The sequence below is a fragment of the Prenolepis imparis genome, unplaced genomic scaffold, assembly GCF_030444845.1.
Source record: "Prenolepis imparis isolate NDT839.2.m4 unplaced genomic scaffold, iyPreImpa1.0 SCAF_1, whole genome shotgun sequence".
NCBI classification, from domain to species: Eukaryota; Metazoa; Arthropoda; class Insecta; order Hymenoptera; family Formicidae; genus Prenolepis; species Prenolepis imparis.
In genome coordinates, this window is record NW_028141159.1 from 27,324,677 (window position 1) to 27,347,483 (window position 22,807).

The 22,807-nt window shown below is 28.2% G+C and overlaps 1 protein-coding gene and 1 pseudogene across 2 annotated transcripts in view; both read right to left on the reverse strand.

Moving 5' to 3' along the window:
• The window catches only part of LOC145938979 (uncharacterized), an 86,515-nt gene extending 70,209 nt beyond the window's left edge, over positions 1–16,306 (reverse strand). The window contains exons 1-2 of the mRNA XM_083042960.1: positions 16,205–16,306; positions 14,712–14,923 (exon numbers count right to left, since the gene is read on the reverse strand). The gene's annotated coding sequence lies outside the window, so the exon portion shown is untranslated. The remainder of the gene's footprint in view (positions 1–14,711; positions 14,924–16,204) is intronic.
• A 488-nt stretch (positions 16,307–16,794) lies between these two features.
• On the reverse strand, positions 16,795–20,835 carry LOC145937945 (uncharacterized; annotated as a pseudogene). The gene is made up of 5 exons (XR_014425654.1): positions 20,555–20,835; positions 19,632–20,472; positions 18,599–19,182; positions 18,165–18,494; positions 16,795–18,033 (listed from the first exon to the last, which is right to left on the reverse strand). The product of XR_014425654.1 is annotated as an uncharacterized LOC145937945 (transcript).
• Between the last annotated feature and the right edge of the window lie 1,972 nt (positions 20,836–22,807).

Genomic DNA, 22,807 nt, shown 5'->3' on the forward strand with positions numbered 1-22,807 from the left:
ACGTGCAAAAGTGTATGCGTGGACACAGTGGGTTCCGCCCCTCTGCGGGGGGCTCCACTACCAAAAAACTAGACACATAGGTTTGGGTTTAACCTCGCTTCGCGTGGAAAGTTGCAAACCCATGTGGAACCTCGCTTCGCGTGGAAAAGTGTATGCGTGGACACAGTGGGTTCCGCCCCCCTGCGGGGGGCCACAAAAAACTAGACACATAGGTCTGGGTGGAACCTCGCTTCGCGTGGAAAGATGATTTAATTGTTAATAACAATTTAATAAACCATAAACAAAACTTAAAACTTTTCGGAGTATATTCAGAACAGTAACCTAACCTAACCTTAACATATTTTGTCAAGGTCAAGTCAATCTCTCTCTCCTACTTACCTTATTATATTTTTGGGTGGACTTCCGAATACGACCCACGCCCGATTGCTATGAATTTTTGTAGAAACATTGTAAATGATGTCAAATGAATGTCCTTAAGTGGATTTTCACCGATACAAACATTTAATGCTAAAAATATTAAAATAATGTTCTGTATAAATTATTGTCTATTTACGATTTACAAATTACGAAAGACAATATGGCTGATCATTTGTGTGAGTTTCTGTGGAGGCGAGATGTAAAAAAACATAAATTAGATCCATTAAAAAAATTAATTGAAGACATTAAAGATGTATATTCTGGCTAAAAAAAGAATAATATAAATTGTTTCTTGTTGATGTTTTCGTTCTGTTATTCTATTTTTATATTTCTTAGGATTCTTTATATATGTATATTGTATATCTTAGGACGCTTTATATATATTTGATATTAAATGTGTTATGTTATTTGAATATATCTTTATTGATTGTCTATTGGAATTCACTGTGTTTAGGCATCCCAGGTGTCCCATTTTAAAGGACCCACTCAAATATCTCATTGTCAAAAACACTGCGTTAAATCGAAAAATGTTTCCTACAAAAGTTGTAGGGTTTCGAGGGGGACATAACATAGTAATATTCATTTGAACTTGGGCGGCATCTCCAAGGTCAAGTGAAGGTGAGAATTTGAAGGTGAGAAGGTGAATTTTGAAGAAAATAAAAAAATGCTTCAGATAAAAGTTGTTCAAATTAATTAGTAGAAAAAGATGTTATAATAAAAAATATGGGTTTCCATTTAAAAAATTTATTCTTACCTTTACTTGACCTTGGAGATGCCGCCCAAATCATATGAATATTACTATGTTATGTCCCCCTCGAAACCCTACAACTTTTGTAGGAAACATTTTTTGATTTAACGCAGTGTTTCTGAGATATTTGAGTGGGTCCTTTAAAATGGGACCCGGTGTACTTTACAACGTGAAGCAAGGTCCACCTTGGCTAACGGCGGGGAGGGTGCGGGAGGGGGGCCGAAGGCCCCCTTGCACCCCCCCGTGTGTGTGTGTGTGTACCCATGTGAAAAGGCCCTATTCTATATAATTACCGACAATAATTTATATAGAAAGTTATTTTAATATTTTTAGCATTAAATGTTTGTATCGGTGAAAATCCGCTTAAGGACAATCATTTGACATCATTTACAGTGTTTCTACAAAAATTTATGGCAATCGGGCGTGGGTCGTATTCGGAAGTATATCCATATTTTTTACTATTTTTTGTTAAAAAATGACTTTTTTGTAGGAGTCGCCAAAATTCCCTTTACAGGCATCCATTTTAAGCTAAAAGGAAGCTTTTCACAAAATTTTATCTAAATCGGAGGTAGTCAGTTTTCAGAACTACACCCAAAGATAATATTATAATATAAATGTACAATATACAGGATGTTTCATTTTAACAAGCTAATATCTCGAAATAACAGAGTTTTAGAAAAAAAATGTTTTAGATAAAAATTGTAGGGTTTTGAGAACGATATAAGATGGTGTTATTGGTGTGACCTTGCATAATCGTTTGAAGATTACGTAAAAATCATCTTCAATTTTTTAAATAAAACATACAACCTACTTTTCATTGTATAGCTTATCTTGAGAGCATTCCAAAACACTATAATAAAGTATTTTTTATTGACTATTTTTCGAATTACACAGGAGCTTGAAAGTTATAATATTTTGACGAAGAATACAAAATATCTTATAAATTATTTAGTTTTAGGTAATCTTATCTTAATATTTTTATGCATAGAATAATAAGACGAATTCATTGGTGTAAAGAAAACATAGTTGCTTTTAAGAAAAAGTATAAAACTCGCAATATGCAGTCTTATATTTTTTCTTAAAAGTAATGTGTTTTCTATACACCAATGGATTTATCTTATTATTCTATATAAAAGTATTAAGATAAGATTACTGAAAACTGAATGTTTCATAAGATATGTTGTATTCTTTGTCAAAATACTGTAACTTTGAAGCTCCTGTAACTCGAAAAATAGTAAAAAAAAATTTTTTTATTATAATGTTTTGGAAAGCTCACGAGATAAGCTACAAGTATATGTAATAAAAAATAGGAAGTTTCATTTAAAAAAATTGAAGGTAATCTTTATATGACCTTCAAACGACTATGCAAAGTCAAACTAATAACACCATCTTATCTATACCCCTTGAAACCCTATAACTTTTGTCTAAAACATTTTTTTAAAAACCTTATCATTTCGAGATATTAGCCTGTTCTAATTAAAAAATGGGACATCCTGTATATATACAATTATATGAATATTATTATACATGTGTGAACAAATATAATTCTTAAAAATTTACCTTTTTTTAAAAAAAATGTAAAAAAGGGCGCCAAGTGCAGTATTTATATTTATTATTAATAATTGTTTACAATACATAAACAACTCATGTAGACGTAATTTTAAAATCTACAGCACATTGTCATCTATCAAGCATCTGTCATCATTTTCACACAATAAAAAGGTTATTGAATTACGGTCGCGATTCATAAAATCGATACGCGAGTGTCACTGATGTCATCTCTTGTCAAACGGTTTAGTCGTAAATTTTTCCGACGTTTTTTAATGAAAAATTCTAACATCAATATTTTACATGATGATATCTCCGTTCGTGATATTTATAGAGTAATAATAAAGATCATTTTATTATATAATTTAATCCCAAGTTTTTGATTAAACTTAACAAGAACTCAATCGGTTCAGCCGTTACTGAGGACCAATAATCTGAGGTACTCTCAAATAAATGACTTGCGTAAAGATACACGGTCCGTCTCGTCGCTACGCCTGACTTAGCGCGAAACACTACTGTGTCTCTTGATTTATAATATTGTACATTTATCTGTTTGTATGTTTTTATGAGCGGTTACTTATTTTTCAAGTGATGAGTGCTAATTAATACATACTATGTATATAATTATTTTAGATAAATCAAAGGAACTAGTGATTCGGTTTCGCCAAGACGAGACGAGATTAGCTCAAGTCTCGTTTCGATCTCGATTTGGTCTCGAAAATTTCGATCTCGTCTCGGTATCGGCTTGGTCTCGAATATGACAATCTCGTCTCGGTCTCAGTCTCGAGTCGAGATTCTCGGTCTCGATAATCATAATAAGTGTAGCGTCATTTTCGAAAAAATTAAAAGGCAAATATTTGATGCATAGCCAGTTGACAACCAAATCATAAAATTCGCTTTGAGATAACGGGGTTGTACATTTCTTGTCTATAAAAAGAACTTACTTTAATGAAAATATTTTTAAATATAAATTTAATTTATAGTATTTATACTAAAATGATATGGAATTCTTTTCATAATTCTATTAGATATGAAATTTGTTCTTTCTATAAAAATGCATGTGACATATATATAATATGTGCAAAATCTAAATCTCTATGTTAAACGTAAAGATATTATACTTAAATTATTTTTACATTTTTACGCTACCTATTAAAATGCTTGATTAATCATCAGTTATCCATGTGCCAGTTGCGGTAGCGTTATTTTCTTTTTATAAGCATTATTGCAAATTTTTGGGTGACAAAATAACAAATGTTCTTTTAAGTCACTTGTATTTGAGTCTTTCATTTTTATAAATTTTTTTACTTTTTTTTCACTTTTGTATATTAAATATTTTCCGAATTTTACCTTGTCTTTATTTATTAAATAAAAGAAATATTTTTTCAATACACTCAACGTCGACGAATTAGGCATCGATTATTCCGTACTCTCGGTTTTCGAACTGGACATATTTTTATATTTAATCTTCATTTCCAAAAACGATATTCAATTATAGAGACTGTTCTGTGGCAAAGGCGCCTAATTTAAGTATAATATATTTTCATATTTAACATAGAGATTTAGATTTTGCACATATTATATGTCACATACTTCTTTATAGGAAGAACCAATTTTATATCTAATAGAATTATGAAAAGAATTCCATTTCATTTTAGTATAAATTGAATTTATATTTAAAAATACTTACTTTAAAGTAAATTCTTTTTGCACCAAAATAATAAATAAATAATTAATTTAAAAATAATTTTTAATTAAAAATATTTCAGATTAAAAATATCACAAAATTCGAGAATCTCGACGAGACTCTCGATATCGCCGAGACTCGTCATAAAAAGGTCTCGTCTTAGTCTCGAATTCAAGTTTTAAGTCTCGTCTCGGTCTCGTCTCGGTCTCGTCTCGGTCTCGATGCCGAGACCAAGATCAGTCTTGGTATCGTTCGAAACACTAAAAGGAACGGAAAGTTGATACTAAAGGATATATTTCTTTTCTTTTTTTGTCAATTCATATATATATATGTATATATATGTTTAAATCAACATATAATTAAATATTTGACACATAATTTTGTAAAAAAATTAATTTAAAATTAATTTAAAAGGTTTAGGAAAAATAATGATCATTAAAAGAAGATACTTTTGGCAATTGTTGTTTATCTGTCCATATTTATTGTTTATTTATTAATTTTTAAAATAAAAATTAAATAATTTATTAATATTAATTATTTATTAATATTAATATTAATATTTATTTAATATTATTGATTATTTATCAATTTATTTATTAATTTATTAATATTAATTTTTTTTATAATATTTTATTTATTTTAAAATTAAATCAATGTAGGATTGACAATGGCAATCTTATTTGCTCCAATAAATTAAAACATCGAAATCAATAGGTGATTTGGCTATGAGAGCGTGAGCGTGGATATTATGACGCAAAAAAATTCTTTATTATATTAAAAATACATAAAAATAAATAATTAGCGGACGTTTCAAAATATGAACTTATTGGAGAACATTAAACCTATCCAATACTCTTTATTGAATAAAGACGGTTGTGAGGTGGACATCAATTTGGACCCTAAATTGTTCCAAGACCATAAACATTCCATATTGAATATAAACAAGAAATGGTTTGTCAATTTATCTTCTGTAATTACCATTCCTACCAAGATTCAAAGCTTGTTACAGTTGGGAGAAAACTTTAATCTCCCGATTACGGATAATTTTAAACTAACGACCGAATTCGTAAAAAACATTGAAAACAACATTAAAACATTAGCTCGCAAGGAACAAATTAAAATTAGAAATCAAGTCACACGTATAATAAATAAGCTTCCTACATATAAGGCACCATATAACAAAATTAACACACATATCTGTCAACTAACGCACCACATAAAAAAATTTTTGAAAGAAAATCCAAATCTGATTTTAACACATGCAGATAAAGGAAATGTTACTGTCGCCCTGGATAAAGATAAATATCACGAAAAAATAGATCTTTTACTTAAAGATACAAACACGTACACTGTGTGTAAAAAAAGTCCAATTAATAAATTAACAAGCAACCTACACGAGTTGTTGACAAGATGGAAAAATTCAAATTATATTTCCAATCCGACATACAGATATCTTTCTTGTAGTGATGGGATCTTGCCGAGAGCTTACGGTCTGCCGAAAATCCACAAATCAGACTGTCCATTCAGAATAATAGTATCCTCTTTAGATAGTCCATTATATAATTTATCCATTATATAATTTATTTACATTCACAAAACTATGTATAACAATTTTCCAAAATCCAGTAGCCACATTTTAAACAGTTTTGAAGTAGTTAATAAACTATCAAACATTTACATTAATGATAATTTGAACTTGATTTCTTTAGATGCAGTACTTTAGTCACTCTTTACAAACATTCCTATCGATATGGCAATAGACAGTGTCTCAAACAGATGGCAATTTATCATGAATAAATGTTCCATTCCGAAAAGTGAATTCTTAATAGCGGTTAGATTAATACTAAATTCTACGTATTTTTTATTTAATGAAATGGTCTACAAACAAACTTTCGGCACTCCCATGGGCTCTCCGCTTTCACCCATCATCGCGGATATAGTTCTACAGGATCTTGAGAACAAAGCGTTAAAAACACTAAAATTTTCTCCGGCATTTTACATGAGGTATGTAGATGACATAGTACTTACAGCCCCTTCCTCTCACTACAATCATATATTAACAACTTTCAATTCGTTTCATCCGCGTCTCCAATTTACCATGGAGAGTGAAGAGGCGGGCAAATTGAATTTTTTGGATTTAACGTTAATTTTAGAAAATAACAAAATTGATTTCGATTGGTTCCATAAGCCGACCTTTTCGGGGAGATATTTGAATTTTTACTCACAGCACCCTAATTGTCATAAGCGAGGTACAATAATTGGTTTGGTTGATAGAGCGATTTTTTTATCTCACCCGGTATATCAGCAGAAAAATTTGGAATTATGCATCGAAATCTTGTTAAACAATGGCTATCCGTTACATTTCATTTTTGAAGTAATTAACAACCGACTATTCGATATTTTTAACAATAATGTTAAAAAAGAAAATAAAGTTTGTGAGCAGAGCGATGAGCGGGACTCTTTCTTCGTCATTCCATACGTTCCACATGTCTCTGAGCAATTCAAAAACATCGGGAAAAAAATTAATGCTAGGATTGCATATACCGGCCTTAATAGAATGAATAATTTTATAAAAGTTCAAAAAGATCCTTTAAAAAACAAAAATAAAAGCAATATTGTTTATAAAATTGATTGTAAAAATTGCAATGCATCCTATGTAGGCCAAACAGGCAGACAATTACAAACAAGAATTAAAGAACACCGGAATCATATAAAGAGGAATACCGCAAATCGCTCTGTGATTACGGAACATAGATTGGAATTTGATCATGACTTTAATTGGGATGAAGTTATAGTGTTAGACAAAGAACCGAATATAAAAAAGAGACTCATTTCTGAGATGGTATTTATAAAGAGACAGGAGAGCAGCTTAAATTTACAGACGGACACCGAGTTACTACCGGACATTTATTTGACATTAATCAATAAATTTCCCAAAATTTAATATACAGTTTTATCTCATGATTTTAACGTTTTATGATTTTAAGTGTCTGTCTGTTTATTTTATTTGATGTCAGCTTTGTTTATTTTATTTAATTTATTTTTATTTTTGACTCGTTTTTATTTATGACATTGTTGATTCCTACATGTAAGTCATCAGTCATGTGATAATCGTGACAGCGACAAGACGAATTTCTCTCCTTCTCTGTGTTCTTGTCATATTATATCAATGTATAATAGTGTTGCCTCCTCGTCGTTAACGATGCACATATTTCTGTGAGTCTTTTTGTTATTTTTTACAATTGAATGCTAACATTTCGACCGATAATAGTATTAATTTCTTAGATGCGACCACATAGCAAATTAATTGCTTTCGTTATGTATTGAACATCCGTTGAAGGAAATCATACTTAAATTATGAAGAGGATAAGAATCATATCCATCTTCATGGTACGATTGCGTATTTACGATCTCACACTGTTTTACCCGTGATTCATTTTAATTGTTTATCCGGTTTTTGGTTTAAATTTTGTTATTCGATCTTGCGCTGAAGAAGGCCCAAAAAAAGGAGCCGAAACGTCCGCTAATTATTTATTTTTATGTATTTTTAATATAATAAAGAATTTTTTTGCGTCATAATATCCACGCTCACGCTCTCATAGCCAAATCACCTATTGATTTCGATGTTTTTATTTATTTTATTTTTATAATTATATATTGTACATCATTTTATGCAACATATTTTAATGTTTGATATTTATATCTTGCATGTTAATTTATAGAACGTTGAATAATAAACAAGATATTATTTCAAATAAAAATATTGAAATAGAGATGATTACTTTTGCGATAGATGAGATGTTAAAACCAATTAAACTTGAGGATTCCACTGTGTAAACTTTTTTATTTATTTTAATTCATATAATAAAAAATACACACGCATTTATATTTATTTATCTGCACATTTTACTTTTTAAAAAATAAATATTGTATCTCAGTAGTTAATAAATTCTAATCCATTATTTATATAATGTATATAAGTGTGTGTGTGCGTACATATAGGAGGTGTCTCACAACCTCCGTACAATATTTTATTAGTGTATTTTAGAGGTAAAAAATAGAATAAAAAATTCTAATACAAAAATGTTGAGGCTGCAACAGTTTTTGAGTTATAAGCGATCAAAATTTACCAATGATATACACGCACTGAATTACACATGTATATGCGTACCGATTTGTCATCTATTATTGGTTTTATTATTTTTAAAATAAAATAAGCTGTGCAGAAAAATCAATATCACACTACCTTGAAAAAATCAATAACAGATGACAGATCGAGTAGGCGTGTATGTTTAGTTACGGACGCGCGAGTTCTATGCTATATTCATTGACAAATTTTGATGGTTTATAATTAAAAAACTATTGTAGCCTCAACATTTTAGAATTTTTTATTCTATTTTACTTCTAGCATACGCTAATAAAATGTTGTACAAAGGTAAGATATCCTGTAAATATATGTATATATATATTTAAATTTCTTAATTTTCTGAAAAATAAAAAGACGATTTTAAAATCTTTTTTAGAGAGGTTATTGGTTTCATTGATGAGATTGATGGTCCGAAAATTGTTGGCAAAGCACAACATTATCGATTGCTAAAATTTATTTTAAATAATAATAGTCGTCATCGAATTCAAATAGTGGTATAAAATGCTGAAATCGAGCGGATTCAGTTTCACAGAAAACCAAATCGAGTAATTAATAAATTTTTTAAGAAAAATATTATTTATCTTTAACAACTATTAATATTTATATATTATTGTTTACTTTGAATATACTTAAATATACTTTTTATTTTTATTTAATTTAATATATACAATAATAATAATAATTATATATATGTTACTTTCTAATCTAATATTACTTTATGTACTTTACAGATTATTCAAATTGATATAGTGAAAGCTAAAAAAACGAAATTACCGGAGTTTAATCAAGGAACTCTTCCTTACGGACTTATTATTCCTTCAAATACTATTATTAATAATTTGGGTTCTTTTAACCTTAAAAAGATAATTCACGCAGTTCAACCTAAATTGATAGAAATATTCCGGATTACTTGAATTCATGTGTTCGTAAGTAATTCTAAATATATCATATATGATTTAATATTGTCATATACATATATAGTATGTTCTTATATTTATGTATGTTTTCTTCTATTACATTTTCTTAAAATAAATACTTTTAAATAAAATATTTTTCAGTTATACGAGGATATGTTAAAACAAGATTTAATATTTTCTCAAATAGTTTTAAAACTATTGGTACTGGATCAATTACAGATGGTCATTACAAATTAGAAATTCAAATTGCTGATTACGAAGCTAAATGATAGTTTCGAGAAAGGAAAAAATATGGAAATAAAAGGATATGTGAAAAATTCAAGTAAATTATATTAAAAATCTTTAAATTTCGTAATAAAATATTATTGTATCATTTTTTATTGATTTTTATGAATTATGTATTTATTTTACAGATGATGTCTTTTATATATCTTGACGTTGAAAAAATATCTGATATTAAATTAATAGGAGACCAAATTTTATCATTAGCACAATTATTACAAGGTGCAAAACCTATTATAAAAAGATATTTTCCTAAAAAAGATGAAACTTCTGACTTGCCAACTAATAAAATTATTCGCAAATAATTAAAAAGTGTATTTGTCATGTTTTCAATGTGTTTTTCGTTTCTTATTTTTAATTTATGAGTTATATGTATGCATATAATTAAAATATAAAGATAAGATATATATTATATAAATCAAGTTCATTATTCTAAGGTAATATAATGTAAAAGTAATAAAAATTGTAATATTAACACTATATTACTGTGTATTCACTTGAAAATTATAATAATAAACAATAATATTAAACAAATATGATAAGTATTTTAGTATTTGGATTGCTTTATCTGTTTATTTTTATTAATGTAAATAATTAATTCTTATATATATATATATATATATATATATATATACACTACCGTCAGAAAGTTTAAGACCAAAGTAATAAATAAAGATCCTCAAAAGAATAATTTATTTCTACACGTTAAAATATGATATTCCGCTGATTGTTTCTTTTTTTTATTAATAGCTAGAAGATCATGTTACAACACCATAAAAGTAAAAATAGTTTGCATTATTTTTTAGAAAGAAATAATAAATAAAATTAACAAATTTTTTTGGTCTTAAACTTTCTGACGGTAGTGTATAAATGTGTATAAATGTGTGTGTGTGTGTGTGTGTGTAAGAGTTTTATAAGAGTATTAATGTTATATTATTGTAATTCTTTCTAGTTTATTGCACATAAATAAATAAAAATGTTATATTTTATTAGCTATTATTTTATATTACACAATTTTGATGAATTGCATAGTATAAAGAAACAATCACGCTAACATAATTAATTATTACTTGTAATATACTAAATAAATTTCAATATAAATATAAATATAAATAAGTTATTTAGTGCAAAGCAACATACATCAGTCGCGCATTCGATTATCAATAACGCGCGTTCCGTGGCAGGGCTGTGTATAAAGTGGCAGAGACTGTGTCTAGCTCAGCCGTAGCGAAAGGTTTAACCCTTTCAAAAAGGTTAAACTTAATATTTTATTTTCTTAACTTGATGAGAAATATTTACTTTTAAAAATTAAAAAAATACATAAATATTTATCAATCGTTTCTCATTACAACGCAATGTACAATACTTGGGACATTGTCGTTTGCGAATGCAAAATCAATCCGTTCAAGCTATCAAACAAATCTCAGTATCAAACAAATCTCGTTTGAGATCCGAGCCATTACTTCAACGTCCTTTTACATGCAACTTTATATATTCGACGTTAAATATATTTGCATGAAGGTTACTCACCGTTGGCAGCTGTGTTTCTCCAATTTTCGATGATCTCGTAACAGCACTATTATCACCACTATACTGTCATTACCGTTTTCATATCTGAAGGATTTTATGTCTGTAATGGATAGGTATACTCCAAATTCTTTCTGAATTTGCCTCATCTAGTTCGCATTTTACAGATTAACGTTGTTAATGTCGATTTGTCCTTTTCTAAAGGTAGGTTCAATTTTAGATACCAACGGTTTTTCTTCTTAAACTCTCCTACAATTTTGTAAAATAAGTATATTTTATTATTTACAGTATATACACACATATAAACAGGATGTCCCTAAACTGGCGATAAAGATTTTAATGACAAATTCTTTGTAATATTTCAAGACAAAAATTCTAATACGAAAATATCGGGGCTATAGTATTTTTCAAATAATAAAAGTTTAAAGATTACGAATGACGAGCTAGACTTTTGTGTGCTCAGAGATAGCAAAATGATCAGTGGTAAAAGTGCTTCCATGTCAAATAACTTTGTTTTTATTGATTATAATTTCATCGTGGAGACAGCTAAATATGACAACTGACACATATCAATATCGATATATTAAACTATGGAATAAAAACGTTTTTAACTGTTCTTATGATTCATTACGGAGAAACATAAATACATTTTTAATGAAATCTTGAATATTTTTACAATAATACTATTATCAAAAGCATCCGATTCATGGAATCGTAACTGGCAATAGTGAAATTATTGTAGAATTCATAATCTTTAAACTTTTCCTATTTGAAAAATGCTATATCCTCGACATTTTCGTGTTAGAAATTTTGTCTTCAAAATATTACAAAGAATTTATAATTAAAATCTTTATCGCCAGTTTAGAGACACTCCGTATATGTATAAATATATTATATTTAATACATTATTAAAATATATAAATATTTAATATATTAAAATATAAAAGTACTACAAATCATATTAGAAACTATAATCACAAAAATAAAGAAATATATTTTCTTATAATTATGAATATTACATTGTTTATTGAAATATGTGCGTGATATATGAATGTAAAATATATATAGCTATATATATATATATATATATATATATATATTATATGTATATGTATTTGAATTTAAAATTAAAAAAACATGACTTAATTATTTTAAAAATTAACTGTTTCGCAGATAAAAATAAATACTATTTTTCTATCTACTTATTATATTTTAATTCAATATGTTTATAAATATTTGTTATAGATAAAGATATCCTTTTATCTACAATAAATATTTATAACATTTTAAATTAAAATATAAGTACATAGAAAATGTTTATTTTTATATATATATTTTGCATAAATATAACATATACATTTATGTTATATTACATGACATATAGAAGTATGTAATATATACATTTATTTTATATTGCATTACAGGAAAATATCTAATATATATACGTTTATATTACATTACATAATATGAAAACATATGTAATACATATGTCTATGTTATGTTACAGTAACATATCATTTGAAATATATTTAACATATAAATGATACATCTCAAAGTTGCTGACATAGAGCCGTACCAGAACGTAACATTTACCTGTATAAGTAATATTACATGTAACATTCATGACAGTCGTGTAATATTACATACATGTCTATGTTACATGTGGTTTGCTGAGATGCGAGTATCGACTTTACATGCCTTTTTTAGAAAAGGATTATTTTAATATATTAATATATTATATTTTAATAATGTTATTATATAATATAAACTACACAGCCAAAAAAGTTGTACACTTGAAAAGTAGTAAAAAATTGTGAAAGTTTAAAAATTTATAACTTAACTAATAATTATAATATCGAGGTGTTTAAAAAACAAAAATAAAGCTTGAAGTCTGTAGTTTGAGAAAATTTTAGTGCCATTACGTGGAATGATTAGTTTTACAATGGCGAATGACAGAGTGAGAACCTGCAAAACTGATAGAAAGTCCACTTTCCTGAATTGCACAGTGTGAATCAATTGATGTAGGTAGCTCAATGGGATAAAAAAAATTGAAATTCAAACTTTTCTCTTTAGAATGTGCTTTTTTTTATCTTTTCTTTCTTTTATGCGGGGAAATCCTCATGGATACCCTCCGATTCCCGAGGAAATAGTGCCGAAACGGCGAAAACCTCGTGAATATCCTACTCGGACTTGTTTACGCGAGATGCCCGGCACGATTTGCATCGCTTCAGGACAAGCTTTATTTTCGTTTTTTAAACACCTTGATATCATAATTATTAGCTGAGTATTTAATTATTGAACTTTCACAATTTTTTTACTACTTTTTTTAAACGTACCGTTTTTCTTGTTTGTATGGTCGAGTGTATATAGGACAAAGTATGCTAAATCGTATTCCCAAAGGTAAATATTAAAATTGCAATAAAACTATCAAAAAAGTGACAAAATTTTTTTATTTATTTGAAACTATGGTTTTTTGTCAACGATATACGCGAAACATTAACACAAATTTATCATTGTTTCATATCGTAAAATAAAAATTAAAAAAAAGTATCTAATACGATTTACAATACGCCGGTTTGCTGAATTGTACCCATGAATTTTTAAATCATACTTCTAACAATAAAATTAAAATATTCTAACAAAAATGAAGTTCCATTTTCTACGAAAGTTCTCAGTCTGCAACAAAACATATCTATAAGAAAATGTCATATTTATAATTATAAATTCTCTTAAAAAATTTAACAAAAATACTTTTTGTATCATACAAAAATATAAATAAGTATTACCTCAATATAATTGTAAAATTTGATAACATTTTCTTCAATTGTCTATCTAAATATAGAGTAAAAAAACCAATGTCTAAATAAAAAAATTAATTTAGTAAATCATAGCAGTACGATATAGGAAAAAGTTAGTGGTACGTTTTACCGAACTTGCCTTGTGAATAAAAATTTGTGAATAAAAAAATAATCTTGAAACTTTTTGCCGATTTTTCAACAGTTTCATTATAGGATTAAATAAGATGAAAAAATGATTTAATAATAAGTTTAATTGCTTATCTTTCTCAATGTGATAGCTTAAGCACGGGCTGCCGAATATTACATGAAAATCATGCAAAATAAATTTATAAACTCAGTAACGGATCGCTTGAGAAAAAAACAAACATTGCGGCATTCGAAGGAGGCTAGCTGCAATACAACAGTGTTAACACATTAAAATATTTTAACTCTGATTACAAAATACAGTAGAGATACGATTTAACGAACGGTACGATTTAGCATATTTTCCCCTAATTAATAAGCATTATAATGATATATTATTGGCATAACTTTACTATTTTTATTAATTTCCAAATAGATATCGAAAAAAACCTCATGTAAAAGAAGTGATAGCGATACAAGAACGATTGAAACATAGAATCTTACGAAATCTACTTACATTGGTGGTGTCACATTTGCTCTGTTTACATTATGTAGCATCAGATAGCATCCTTCTTCGTGCACCTGTCCAGTTTTAATCGCCTTGTTATAAGCATGCACACGCTGTCAAAATAAAGATCGTCACGATCACTTTCAAGGGATGCAAAATCGACTACGCATCTCGAATCTGCGCACCAATATCGTGCCCCCTTTGGCCTTACAGTGCAAAATCTGCAATATATCATTAATATATATTAGATAATAAATTAGCCGGAAAAGCCGAATTTTGCTTGGTACGATGCCAAGACTGAATTTCGGAATTACATTTTAAATATAAAATAATCAATATAAATATTTAGAAATCAATTGGCTATAAGAGCCGTACGCGGATGTTGATGCGTCGATTCCAACGAAAATTAATTTTTCGTTGAGATTAAATATTTGTGCACGGGGCACGAATTTTGCTTGGTACACTGCCAAGACTTATTCGGAATAATCTTTTAGTGATAAAATAGTCAATTGAGATTTTCAATCAAAATTATGTAAGTGTATGGGAATTGTTAAGAAAATATTACGAGAATGAAATAAGAGTTATTTGCAAGCGACATGTTCAATGTTTTTTTTAATTACCGCAATTTAATGAAAAAGAATTTGAATAGCACAAAAAGACACAAAGAAGAGCATACTGAAATGTTAGAAAATTTAACGACAGATACTATAATTGAGTTTTTGCAATGCCGATGTCAAGTTCTAGAACGAGCATCTCTAAGCGATATTTCCAAAAAAAGCAAATCAAGGTTTAATAACAATGAGAAGAACGATGATAATCACATACAGTCGTTCGAATCGAGATTTCAATGCAAAATATTGTCAACAACGGTTCAGGAATGTCAATGTTATTTATATCATCAAGGACAACATTTGATTTATTTCTGTAATCAACTTTTACATTTATCTGTTGAAAATAAAATCCAAACGGTCAAACGATTAAAATTGTGCATTAATTATCTTTCTGCAACGATTATTTCGTCGTAAAATGCAAATTAAGTTTGTGCCAAACATGCGAAGGCAGTCATAATACCTCATTATCATCAAACTAAGGAGACGGCGAGTTCAATTAAATCCGTTGAATAGCAGGTTCAATACCAGAACATTTGAAAATCAATTAAACAATTGTTTATCTTTTCTTATAGTTATACGTTTGTCAGTATAAGAATCCGTTAACAATACATTATTAAAATTTCGGGAATTTAGAATAGCCTATCGATAAACGATGTCAACCGAAAACACGAAGCCGAAAAATCATTTTGTAAATACGATAAGTCGAAATATCTCGGAACGGTTTGTTGTTAGATTTTGACCTTTTCGAGAGAACGAAGAAAGGCTTGGCGAATCAAGAGAAATAACGATGAAACGGTTAACAATTTCGTTTAACTAACGCGTGCCTTTTTTATAAAAAAAGTAATTTTCTAGAGTTTATGCATACATAAGAAACAATAAAATATTACTTACTGGCTACCACGAGGCAAGACCGATCGATAGCTGAGACTAGGCGACTAGACGTTCTACGCACGGGATGCGAACTTCTCATCTATACAATACGACGCGCACGGAGCCACAGATTATAAGTAAAATAGATAACCAACTCCTATACTTTGCTTTAAAATAGTGTTTTAAGCGCCACCTGGGCGAATATACATGAGCGAACTAATATACAATATGGCCGACCGTATATATATATGTATATATACATATATATATATATATATATATAATGTACTAATAAAATATAATTAATATGTTCATTCTGTATCGGTGTTTTTAATCTTATTAAAAAGATCAAAAGTACCGATACAGAATGAAAATATATTAAATTATATTTTAATAAAAATTTACTTTATCCGCAGGAAAAATGGCAATGTTATATATGTTATTAATTCAATAATAAAAATTGTTCATTTTAAATTGTATTTATTTTTATATTTAATAATAACATTTATTATTATCAAGTTAACAATCGCACTTTTTTAGTAATATATAAAAATACAATTTTTAGAATTAATACTACAATCATAAGTAGACCTAAACTTTGATCTATCAAATATATTGAGATATTGTCAAAAATCTAAATGTATATACTGTACATACCTTATTATCTAATAAAAGAACAATATTTATACTTTTCTTAAACATCTTTTTTGCTTTTTTTATAATGTTCAATAGCTTGCTTAAATATAGTGTTGCGAGCTACATATCGAGTGTCACGACCAGATAAAATTCTGTTAACGGTTTTACAAAATGTGTATAGGAATAATTTAATAATAACTTGTATAACAGCAAGTTTTAATTCTTCTTTATGTTCGATGCATTTAGCAAAATTTGAGTTTAATTTTTCGTACACACGCTCACGTAATAAAACAGAAACATTTTTACGAAAACATACTAAAGAAATATTTTCATTTAAAATATAATCAACTTCAAAAAATATATCCTTCAAAAAACATATAGATGGATACGTTAGAGATGGTTTTTCTTTAACATATTCTGCATTGATTATTTGTATATATTCTTTATCTGATGTGTCGGTACTTAAAAGAGTTTCTTTACATGTTATACAATTTTTAAATTTTTTCATTGACAAAACTTTTTTACAACCCAGCCAGCAACGTATGATCTATTGCTTTCTTGTAGTGGATATGTTTTGTGCGTATTTTCTATATTTTTAATTTGAGAGAATTCTGTTAAAAAATCTTCTTCCGTTTGTTCTGTAATATTAGTTACACAACTACCATTTTTTACAAACTGTTTTAAACTAAATAATAAATCGCCATTATTTATGTTTTCGCAATTAGATCCTATAGATCGTTTTGCAGTACAATTATTAATTAATAATGTTTTATAAGATCCACAAAATTGACTACAAGACGGATTTATATTTCTGCGTCCATGACTGCGAATTAAGCCAAAAAAATTTTCTAGAGGATCCTGATTGATATTTCTTGTTTTTAAAAATCTTATTTCTTTACTTTCAACAATTTTCCATATTTTCTGAAAACCACGCAAAGTAAATACCCAATTTTTTAACGATGGAATACATTTAACTGGAAGTTTAGTTTTCGGATCGACATATCGCATGTTAGATAATCGTTTAATGGCATAAGGCCAAAATGTATGATGCTTATTATTTTTTGTAACTGCTACACGTAGAGGAGTTTGTGGATGCAAGGTATGTGCATTAACGGAATCAAAAATTTTGTTGAAAAGATCCAATGCCATTGCTGTATCGTATCCTGCCTTACTGGGTATTTGTAATGGACCAATCTGTGATTCAATAAATCCTCCTGAAAAAAATGAATAAATTACATGCAATTAGATTATATATAGTTTATATTTATTTGTTATTGTTACAATTATTGATATATGCAAATTAGTAAATCTAAAGTATTAATAATAATGAGATTAGTTTAATTACCTTTGATCTTGCTATTATATTCTAGATATGCTGATAATCTTGCTCTTAGAACTTGTGCAGCATATTTTACTTTCATTTTTTTAATTTTTGATTTTATAACATGTTGATCTGTTAATTTTGGTACTTGGCGATTTAATGTGTTTATATATATATCCATTTTATATGCCATTTCTATGATATGCCACGACGCAAACTGTCGTTCGTTTTCTGTCAATATGGTGGTATCAAGTTCCAAATCTTTAAATAGTAAATTGTTACGGATTCCTTTTAAAAGATGTGGTGGATCAAATATTGGTACAATATGTTGTTCAAAAAGTTGAATAATATCTCCTGAAATATTAAATAAAAAATTATTTTATTTATTTTAATTATATTTAAATTCTAATTATATTTTAATTATGTTTTTTAAATTATTTTATGTATTTTATACTTACGATACTCTTGACCTGTTCTTATACATTCGCTTTTTGAATCCTGAAGAAGATTTTTAACACATGTCATGTTCGGTCCTCCTTGATCACATAGTAGCAATAATTTTCAAGCCAGTCTTGGTTAATTCTTTTATCATTTCTTTTATACATCTCAATAATTGTGTAGATTTTATTTGACTTTTACAAAAGCCATAATACAATGGAATTTTCCAACCTTTTACAATTCCTCGTACCATAAATACCAATACATGATCTGCTATAAGAGATGTACGTCTATGTCCCCAATCTTCAAAGCCAATTATTTTATCATTTAACTGATCGTATTGAATATTGGCTTCTAATGACATCTCATCCCACATCAATACACATAATTTATCATGTTCGTTATTCATTTGTGCAACGTGCTGCTGTAGATGCTCAAAAAGAAATTTGTTAACTCCTGGTTGTAATGAGATTGTTTGTAACAAAGATTTCAGAGTTTTAGCACTAGGCAGTACGAACAATTTTGATAGCAGTTTGTAACAAGAACCAGATTGTTTATATAATGATAATGCTAAAATTTTTTCGTCGAGTGTAAATCTTCTTCCCTATAAAATAGTTGCATAATATATGATGTAGCATTTTAAAAAAAAGATACTTTTGTATTGTTACAAATATCTTATAATATAATATTAATATTAATATTAATTTAAAATATTAATATTAGTATTTTTAGCTTCAATCAATATATATGCATTATTTTAAATAATTGTACATAATAATATTAACTTTTTCAGTTTGTATACATGATTCTTACATTTATAATACATGATTTTGTATATAAAACATTCATAAAGTAATTAAAAAATAGTTATATATGTTATCTACCAATGATTTTTCAATAATCTTATTTTCCAAAAAATAAAATTATTGTCTGTAAATAGAAATAAAGTTATTGTAATTTTAAGCATATATTTTTCAAATATATTGAACTTTGTTCTGGACATGTTGATTGTAATGAAGATTTTAGTTCATTAAAAAGCTCTATATAATTTACCTTAGGAGAATACTTTATATTCTTTAATTGCATATTAAAAAATAATTGTTGTGTTGGAGTTAAAGTATTAAACTTATTGCAAAATTGTGTATCTGCAAATTTTTTTGCATCTTTCAAACGCTGTCTGTAACGTACTACTTGTGCTTTCATCTGATTTTTTTCTTTTGCTAGCATTACAGCTTTTTTATATATTTTTCGTGCTGTTGGTGTTAATTGAGATTGCCTGGTAATAGAAGCAAGTATACTTCTTGATGTTTTTGGTGTGCTGGCACGATTAATTGGTTCATTTATTGAGTCATTTGGAATGTGTTGCGACGCATTTGTTTCTACACATTCTATATTACTTGTAGAGATTTCATTTATAGAACTGCTAATTTTAGATTGCAACTCATTATCGGTTTTTGTATTTGTTTGTGTACTTGTTCCATATTGTTCATTTAATAAGTCAGAAACTTCATGTATTTCAACTTGTGAATGCAGTTCAGTTATATTTGTATCATGTGTTTCTGCTATATTTGTTTTTATATTATATATATTTACACTGGGCACAGCGTTATGTTTCAATCTTGACGATTTCGAGAATAAATGTAATCATCAGGCAAGAAATGCAGATGACATACTCTGTATTTCCTTAATTCTTCTGATGAAACATTTGAAATAATATTATTATTAATAGCTTCTTTCCACTTATGCGATAACGTGACATTTTTAGGGAAAAAATGACCAGGAACTCTTGAATTTGATTTACAGTTTGGTACAATGCAAATCCATTCAACTTTTGCCATATTAGATATATAAAATGTATCAAATCCTTTCTCTTTCCTGAATACAAAACATGTGTCTATGTAAAAGTAATATTAAGTACAATAATATACAAACGAATGTAAAACTGTTACGGTGAAATAATCGCAATGTATTTATACCTGTGTACGTCAATGTATTCTAGCGCCTCGATTTCTTTGGCGCCGCAGAAAAATAACAGTGCGAAGAAACTATTCACAGATAATTGAAACCACAGATTTAATTGAAACTACTAGTGTGCACTGTGTGTGAATTATTTATAATCTGTGCGAACTATCGCATGCTCTGATGTAAATATAGTCAGCCATATTTTCTAATGTGACGTCACAAATACGACATAGCCGCCATCTGGGCGAATATACTAACATGAACTAATACGATTTATATTTTCATATAGGAGTTTCCCCCCCATGCACGGAGCGACTGACTTTCTTGCTCGCTGCTCGCAGGCTCGCTTGCTATTTCGTTGTCTCGGCCGTTTCCGTAAACGCTCGGCCGCACTCACAATCAGCTGCCGCTAGCCCATGCTCAACTGTGTTGGACACATCGACATATAGAATGGCTGGCAGTGGAAGGGGAGCCGCACGAGTAGAGTGAGAGGCAAACAGTCAAATAATATAAAGTTACGTTCCGTCTCTTTCTAATATAACCTGATTAGTTGGCGACATGACAACGACGGTTTTACGATGTTTTTATTTATAAATATTAAAGATTTGATAAATAGAATAAAAAACTTTATTTACAAGATTAAAATAATTAAACGATAATTAATAGTAAAACAATAAAACAAAAATAATAATATATAAATATATAATGTAAAATTAAAATAAATTAAATTAAAGTCAAAACAAAATTAATTATTTAAGAAATTAACAGATTAATTTGAAATAAATTTAAATAATTGCTGACAATTTATATAATAACTGATACACTGACATCCGCGTTCGGCTCTATAGCTAGTCTATATTCATATATATATTTGATATTGAGAGCCTAAAAGAATTCTTCATATTTAAATAAAATCAAAGAGTACATTGAGAGATACATAATTTTATTTTATATGACATGTGCGCGTGCGTGTGCGTGTATGCGTCATGTGTCAGTTCGAAATATATATACATATATTAAATATAGAATAAAATTTTTGTCATGGTTTATGTACTAAAGTGTTATTTATTTTTATTTGTGTAGAAACTGAAGTAGCGTTAGAAACGGAATGTTTCATGGCAACTACACCAAAACGAGTCACAGTAGATACATCTGTGTCCCCATCATTTACTGAAAATTCTCCTCGGAAAGTTTTCCTGAAGACAGTTTTAGAAAATACAAGGGTGATGTACAAACATAAAATTAAAACTCTTCGACAAACAATTCAAAGAAAAAATAAACGAATTGCGCAGATGCAAAGCGTACTAGTATCGTTACGTCAGAAGAATTTTCTTTCAATAGGACGTTCACTTATTAAAGATGTTATATTAAGCGAAAGACATGCGGCCAACAAACTTGTTTTATTTAAAGGACAATAAAATCTTTTATAGTGTATTTTATTTGTTTATAATAGTTTTACAAATAAAACATAATATATACTTATTTATTATAGTTGATTTAACTTTTTATCCTTTTTATTATTTTTATAATACTTATATTATTTATAAATTATATTATTTATAGATGATATTAATAAGTTATACATAATTTAATTTATACGCTAATTTTAATGGTTTATTATTTTAATTCATTATTATTAATTAAAACAACTTTTAAATCATCTTAAGTTTATCTTCAGATACTCTGTAGCCATTTAATTGTAAAATGTTCTACACAGCATCTTAACTTAAGGGTCGGCAGGCGACCCAGGCAAACTCCGAATTGATGTTGGAGACCTCGCGCGGTGACAACGCGAAACTCCGGTTTCAGTGTTACCAACGTTGAAAAACCAATTTCAGGTTCTATGTAGTGGTGTATATCCGTACACGTACACACTATTGCATTGCTCACGCGGACGCACGGTAGAGAGACAAGGATCGATAATCACGTTATCCTTGTTCCTCTACCGTGCTAATCATGTGACATGCTACACGCGAGATACGGCCTGAAAATGCTTTCTGGCCTTCCGTAGCAGAAGGCAGGAATGTAGCAAGGCTAATAAGCACCCACTTTTTGTAAATTTTATATATGCTTATGCACATATGTGCGTATATATAACAAATAGTATCAAAAATTTATATATATGTCTCCAAATTGTACAATGATAAATAATAATGATAAAATAATAATTCGCAGAGTGAACTAATATACAACATCTAAGACACGGGCGCTTATTAGACTTGGCAATTTATTGCTTTTTTACTTCTACTTTTTTATCGATATTTTAT